Raw genomic sequence first — 7,960 nt, 5'->3', positions numbered from 1 at the left:
CACCTTGAGTTGGGGGGAGAGACCCCCCCCCCCACTCACCTTCCTGGAGTTGGGGAGAGAGATCTCCCCTCAGCTTCCTGGAGTTAGATCCACCCCCATGCAACTTCCTAGAGTTGGGAGACTCTTTTCGCCCCCCTCCCCGACCTTCCTGGAGCTGGGGGAGAGAGACCCCTCCCGTTCCTGGAATTGGGGGAGAGATTCCCCCTCACCTGCTTAGAGTTGGGGAGTTTTATGCCAAGAAGACATTAAAGAATATAGATGTTTATCTATACCATGCCATTACTTTATAATTAAAAACAAACGGTTGAAAACCTTACACTGACGCCATGATTGGCCACGACACCCACAAAAGGAATTTCCAACCTTCAGAAAACCACCGATTTTCTTATTTCTTTCCCTTTCTCTTCCAAATGTAAATTTATTAATTTACTGTCGTATTGTCAGCTATTTTCTGTATTGTTGTTCATTCGGATTGTTGTTAAGACTTAATAAACAAATAAAGAAAGAACAAAAACCACAACAACCTTGTTATCCCAAAAGAAGCGTTAATGCCCTTCTGTGACCTCCGATTCCAAGAAAATGCGCAATGGACACTTTACATTTCTGAGGCAAAGTTCTAGCCTAGTGAGACAATCCATCAGCCAGGGCAAAGGACCCTGAAACCTCTGGTAAACTTATTAATAGATAAAACATTAACCATCTCGGGGATCCAGATGAGGAATATACATCCTTCTGTCAAAACCAAGGAGAAGAATTGGGAGTTATGTCACATGAACTCCCCCCCCCCCCCCCCCCCCAACCAAGCTGCTAGAACGTGTAACATTGCCTTGTGAAGCTAGAGGAGGCAGGTTTTCCATCAACAAATCTTTTTTTATAAGTTTAGAGTACCCAATTATTTTTTTTCCAATTAAGGGGAGGGGCAATTTAGTGTGGCCAATCCACCTAACCTGCACATCTTTGGGTTGTTCATCTACACTGTTTCTCAGACTCTGGAACTCACCTGAACCTATATTTATTTTCTCTGTGGTCCTTGCCCTATATAACCTTTTTCTCTATCCCCCTGTGAGGATGGATGTTATTTTTTTTAAATTAACTTTTTGGGGAATATATTCTGGAAAGACAACTACACTTTTCCTGGAACTTCTGTACAGTGCTTGCTACAAGACTTCAAAAAAATGTTTATTAACAATTTTTCATAAACACAATCATACAAAACAATATTAACAATGAGACTGACAAGCAAAAGCACATATTAACTTAACCCCAAGAAACTAAACTAAAGCCCCTAACAGCTGACAGTGACGAGCTCCTTAGAAAAGGGGGTGAATGGCTGCCATCTTAGGTAGAACTCTTCTACCGACCCTTAACCTTCTCCAAATGTAAGAAAGACATGAGGTCACCCAACCAAGCTGAGGCACTGGACAGAGTAGAAGACCTCTACCCAGCAGAACTACCTAGCAGAACAGGCTATCAAGGAGGCGAAGGTGAGGACATTTGCCTTCACCCCAGTCTGAAGCACCGGGGACTCTGATACCCCCAAAATGGCCACCAGCGGCTATGGATCTAAATCAACATTTGAGTATCTCCAACATGTTGAAGAAAGAGGCCCAAAAACTTACCAACTTAGTACAAGACCAGAACATATGAGTGTGGTTGGTTGGCCCCCAAGAACAACATTCACTCGTGTTCTCTACCCCAGTGAACATACACTAATTTTCACTTTAGTCAGATGCACCCTGTGCACCACCTGGAATTGGGTCAGACTTAGTTGATCACATGAAGATGTGGAGTTGATCCTCTCATTTGACCCTCACCTCACCTCACTCAACGGAGCTGACTCCACTGATGAGGATGTGCCTGAAATAGTCCTGGCCAAAGACAAAATCCTCGTCAATGGGAAAGAGGGTGGTCTAAGGGAAAGGAGGGAAAAGCCTTGTACAAAAAATTGTGAATCTGAAAGTATCCAAAAACCCTGGAACCAGGCAGTTGGAATTTCTCCATCAGTTCCTTAAAACTGGCAAACCTCCCCTCCACAAATAGGTCTCCAAATCTCTCCATGCCCTTCCCCTCCCATAACTTAATGTTGAGTCCAAACCCACTGGCAGGAAAAGGTGGCTATTGCAGGTGGGGAGGCAAGCGAAGATAGGGAATATAGATAAAATGCTGTCTGAACTGCTTCCAGATTCTCAGAGTGGGACCACCACTGGATTCAGGGAAAATTTTATTGGGGGGGAAAATGATGTGGTTGGCATTGCACTAAGGTGAGAAACTGCAAGAGGCCGCCTCCATTTGTCTCCATATGGAACCTGGATAACTGAACCACAACAATATCTTCAGAATATTGGCTGCCACTAGTAAAACAATAAATTGGGTAGTGCCAAGCCCCCAGAATGCTTATCTCTTTGGAGCAAAGCCCCATGAATCCTTGGAGTCTTATCCACCTAAATAAAGGAGGACATTAATTTATTGACTTTGGCAAAAAAAAAGGACTTGGGAAGAAAAATGGGGAGACATGAAAAAGAAATAAAAATCTTGGGAGTATGTTCATTCTAATAGCCTGAACCCTGCCCACCAAGGGCAAGGGTAGGTTATCCCACTTCTGTAAATTGGACTTGACACCATCAACCAGATGAGCATAATTTAATTTATGAAGCAAAGCTCAATTGTGGGCCACCGCCCTCAGATAACGAAAGCTATTATTAGCAAGGCAAAAAGGTAATGCCTCCATTTGGGCTCTCATCTTCGGGGGGAGTGACCGGGAAGCATTCACTCTTGTCCAAGTTCAACTTGTACCCAGAGAAGGAGCCAAAACTCCTAAGCAGTTTCATTATCTCGTCCATAGAGGGTACTGGCTCTGTAATATAGAGAAGTAGATTATCCGCGTAAACGGACACAACAGAGACAGTGGGCATCCCTATCATGTGCCCCTATTCAACAGGAAGTAGCCAGAGTTCAGAGCATTCATATGAACACGAGCAGTGGGGTCCTATACAGTAGTCAAATCCAGGAGATAAACTTCTGCCCAAATCCAAGCCTCCCAAGAATCTGAAACAAATATTCCCACTCCATTCTATCAAATGCCTTTTTGGTATCTAGGGACACATTCACCTCCGGTTCAGGCACCGAGGAGGGGAAAAGGGCAACCTCTAGCAGATGACGTATATTGCCAACAATTGCTGACCCTTAATGAAGTCTCCTGATCCTCTGAGATAACCTCTGGGAGGCAGGGCTCCAGCCACAGCACCAGCACTTTGGCAAGTAGCTTCTTAATATCCTCATTTAAAAGTGATGTAGGTCGATACCACCCACACTCTTATTGGGTCTTTGTCTTTATTGAGAAACAAGGAAACAGAGGCCTGTGCAAGGATAGAAGACTAATCTCGGGATAAGGTATCATTAAACATATCCAAAATTAAAGGTAGCAACCGCTGTGCAAACATTTGATAAAATTCAATGGGGAAGCCATCCGTGCCAGGAGCTTTATCAGTCTACATCAACTCAATGCATTTCATGATTTCTTCTGGGCCCAACAGGGATTCCAACTCCTCATTCCTCTCCCTCTACACAGCTGGGATGGATCAATTGTCCAAAAGGTTAATCATGACCAATCCCTCCGCCGGAGGTTCCAATCTATAGAGATCACAATAGTATGATTCAAAAGCCACATTAACCTGAGGAGGGGCGGATACCGGACTGCCGCTCGAGTTATGTACCTGTACGATCTCCTGGGAAGCCACCTGTGGCTTCAGCTGGTGAGCTAAGGTGGGACTGGCATTCGGCCCATATTCATAAAACATATCCCTCGAGCGTCGCAGCTGGCCCACCGCTCTGTCTGTTAACAATAGCTCAAATTGTGTTGCAGCTTTTTTCTAAATGCCAACAACTCCAGCGTTGGGGAAAATGAGTACTGGTGTTCCACCTCAAGCAAGGAGTCCACCAGCCTCTGCTGCTCCACCCTCGCTGTCTCCATCATGCGCACGTTGTAGGAGATAATGTCCCATCCAAGGGATTCCCAAAGTGTTGAAGGTGAGATTAACCATTTTATATATTCCCCAATGGCAGTGGACATGCGTTCACAACATTTCTTGTCCACTAATAATTTCATGTCCAACCTCCAATTAACAAAGTGCGAGCCATGGTCTGAAATCACAATGTGTGAAGAACCAGCCAACACCACAGAAGGGAGGAGAGACCTATCCACCATAAAGAAGTCAATCCACGAGTAAACGTGCTGTGCAAGTGAGAAAAATGACAAATCTACCCTCCCTCATCTGTTCCATGTAAAACAATAAAGCTCTGGCCACCCGTGATGGAGTCAGAGATTTGGGCTTGGACCGATCCAGACTAGGGTTCAGAACACAATTTATGTCCCCACCTTGGATTTGAGGTGACTCAAATCCAAATCGGGGACGGAGGCCAGCAGATTATTAATAAAATTCCTATTGTCCCAGTTTGGAGCACAGATATTAACAGAACCACCGAGTGCCCACCAGAGAGCCACAGATTATAACAAGTCTGCCATTGGGGTCAACCAAGATCTTAGCTGCAGAAAACAAAAATCTTTTATTCATTAATGTTGCCGCATCTTGGGCCCTACCATCGAAGCCTGAATGAAAGTCCTGTCCCACCCACCTATTCCGCAGCCTTGTCTCATCTCTGACCTGCAAATGAGTCGCTTGAAAAACACGTCGGAATATAAACTCTTCAGGTGAGCAAATACCACCCAAGATGGGCACCAAACAAAATCACAAGACTAAACCAATAAATATCTGCAGGTGGGGCATACGGAGGTGCAGTGGTTAGCACTGCTGCCTCACGGCGCCATGGACCTGTGTACAATCCCGGCCTTGGGTCCTTCTCCACTTGTCTGCGTTGGTCTCACCCCTACAAACCAAAAAGATGTGCAAGATAGGTGAATTGGCCACGCTAAATTGCCTCTTAATTGGAAAAAACGAATTGGGTTCTCTAAACTAAAAAAATAAATATCTGCAGGCACCATCAGCAAACTACACCCCCATTCCAGCCCCCCTCTTCCTCGCCCTCAGATGCTACCACACCCAAATACGTAAACAAACAGAAGCAAGGCAGACACAACAAACTAAAATCTACTTCTAACAAACCTAAACCTAAACAAAAACTCATCCTTCTAAATTCCAACGAGTACAGTCCCAGTCTACTCAACTCTCCTCGTAATCCAACCCCTTCAGCTCTGGGATTAACCTAGTGAATCTCCTCTGCACACCCTCCAGCGCCAGTACGTCCTTTCTCAGGTAAGGAGACCAATACTGAACACAATACTCCAGGTGTGGCCTTACTAACACCTTATACAATTGCAGCATAACCTCCCTAGTCTTAAACTCCATCCCTCTAGCAATGAAGGACAAAATTATCTAAAGAACTGCTAGGATGAGCTGCAGTCAACCCTTCAACACTGCTCCCGATAGCTAACTCTTAGGTTAGCAGGGAGGCTCCAATTAGAGTAAAGAGAAATGCTTACAAACAACAAAATACTAAAATCTCCAAAACCACTGCACTCCAACAGCTTTCTATTATCGTTACAATTAGAACAGAACTCAATATAAAACTAAACCCCAAACCTAAGCCTGAACTACAAATATTCAACCCAACAAGAATGCCAAAGTAAACATGCAACCCCAACAATTCTACATGTCCGTCCCCAACATCCAGAAAGCTCAATCACACCTCGCCCAACAAAAGAAGCTGCCTCTCCTGGCACATCAAATAAGAACATAAGAACTAGAAGCAGGAGTAGGCCATCTGGGCCCCTCGAGCCTGCTCCACCATTCAATGAGATCATGGCTGATCTTTTGTGGACTCAGTTCCACTTTCCGGCCCGAACACCATAACCCTTAATCCCTTTATTCTTCAAAAAGCTATCTATCTTTATCTTAAAAACATTCAATGAAGGAGCCTCTACTGCTTCACTGGGCAAGGAATTCCATAGATTCACAACCCTTTGGGTGAAGAAGTTCCTCCTAAACTCAGTCCTAAATCTACTTCCCCTTATTTTGAGGCTATGCCCCCTAGTTCTGCTTTCACCCACCAGTGGAAGCAACCTGCCCGCATCTATCCTATCTATTCCCTTCATAATTTTATATGTTTCTATAAGATCCCCCCTCATCCTTCTAAATTCCAACGAGTACAGTCACAGTCTACTCAACCTCTCCTCGTAATCCAACCCCTTCAACTCTGGGATTAACCTAGTGAATCTCCTCTGCACACCCTCCAGTGCCAGTACGTCCTTTCTCAGGTAAGGAGACCAAAACTGAACACAATACTCCAGGTGTGGCCTCACTAACACCTTATACAATTGCAGCTAACCTCCCTAGTCTTAAACTCCATCCCTCTGGCAATGAAGGACAAAACTCCATTCGCCTTCTTAATCACCTGTTGCACCTGTAAACCAACTTTTTGCGACTCATGCACGAGCACACCCAGGTCTCTGCACAGCAGCATGTTTTAATATTTTATCATTTAAATAATAATCCCTTTTGCTGTTATTCTTACCAAAATGGATAACCTCACATTTGTCAACATTGTATTCCATCTGCCAGACCCTAGCCCATTCACTTAACCTATCCAAATCCCTCTGCAGGCTTCCAGTATCCTCTGCACTTTTTGCTTTACCACTCATCTTAGTGTCGTCTGCAAACTTGGACACATTGCCCTTGGTCCCCAACTCCAAATCATCTGTGTAAATTGTGAACAATTGTGGGCCCAACACTGATCCCTGAGGGACACCACTAGCTACTGATTGCCAACCAGAAAAACACCCATTAATCCTTTTGTGAGGGCCACGAAGAATCCAGCACGAGTTTTAAGGATACAAAGTAATAACATTTATTTACAATAACATATATATATATAACAGCAGCAGCAACTTCCCTTGCTGCACACTCCTTCCTGCTGGTTCCAAACTGGCCAGCTTTATTTATACTTGGAGTTTACTAATGGTTTCTCCGCCCCCCTCATTGGGGAAGCTCATACTCCCACAGGATTGTGGGATTGTCATTAGTCCCCAGCCAATGGTAAGCAGGCAGGTTATAACAAATCCCCACTCTTTGCTTTCTATTAATTAACTAATCCTATATCCATGCTACTACTTTCCCCTTAATACCATGTATTTTTATCTTATGCAGCAACCTTTTGTGTGGCACCTTGTCAAAGGCTTTCTGGAAATCCAGATATACCACATCCATTGGCTCCCATTATCTATCGCTCTGGTAATGTCCTCAAAAAATTCCACTAAATTAGTTAGGCACGACCTGACCTTTATGAACCCATGCTGCGTCTGCCCAATGGGTCAATTTCCATCCAGATTCCTCGCTATTTCTTTCTTGATGATAAATAAATAATCCTTTCCCTCGAAGCCACGCCGGGTACACCACACTGAATCAGATACCACTTTTGCATGAGGCGGCCTTGGCTTTATGGAACACAGCCCTGTTCTTCACCAGCTCCACTCCCAGATCTTGGTAAAACCTGATGGCGTGGCCTTCCAATTTGAAGTCACGATACTCCTTTATCCATCTCAGAACCCATTCTTTCTCTTTGAAGCTATCACCACACGTAATGGATCTCCAGGATGAGGCTTCTGCCGGATTGCACAGTGGGCTCAGTCCAACTCAGCGGGGGACGTGAATCCAACCACCCCCATTATCTTCCCAAACATCTCTGCAAAGTGCTCCGTGGGCGCTGGGCCTTCCATCCCCTCTGGCAGCCCCATAATTCTTTGCCTCCTGGACCCATTCTCTAAACCTTGGCTTCAGCGATTTATTCGCTTCGGCCACCAGAGACATCTCCACCTCCAGTGAGGCAATCTGATCACTATGCCTTGAAAGGACCACTCCCATGTCTTTAATCATGGCTCCATGGGCTTTCCATGTTTCGTTGGTCTTCTCCAGAGCCACTCGAATGGGGGCCATGGCCTCCTCCATCG

This window comes from Scyliorhinus torazame, chromosome 10 (genome assembly GCF_047496885.1).
Source record: "Scyliorhinus torazame isolate Kashiwa2021f chromosome 10, sScyTor2.1, whole genome shotgun sequence".
Lineage (NCBI taxonomy): Eukaryota > Metazoa > Chordata > Chondrichthyes > Carcharhiniformes > Scyliorhinidae > Scyliorhinus > Scyliorhinus torazame.
Note: the sequence above shows the minus strand (reverse complement) of the source record.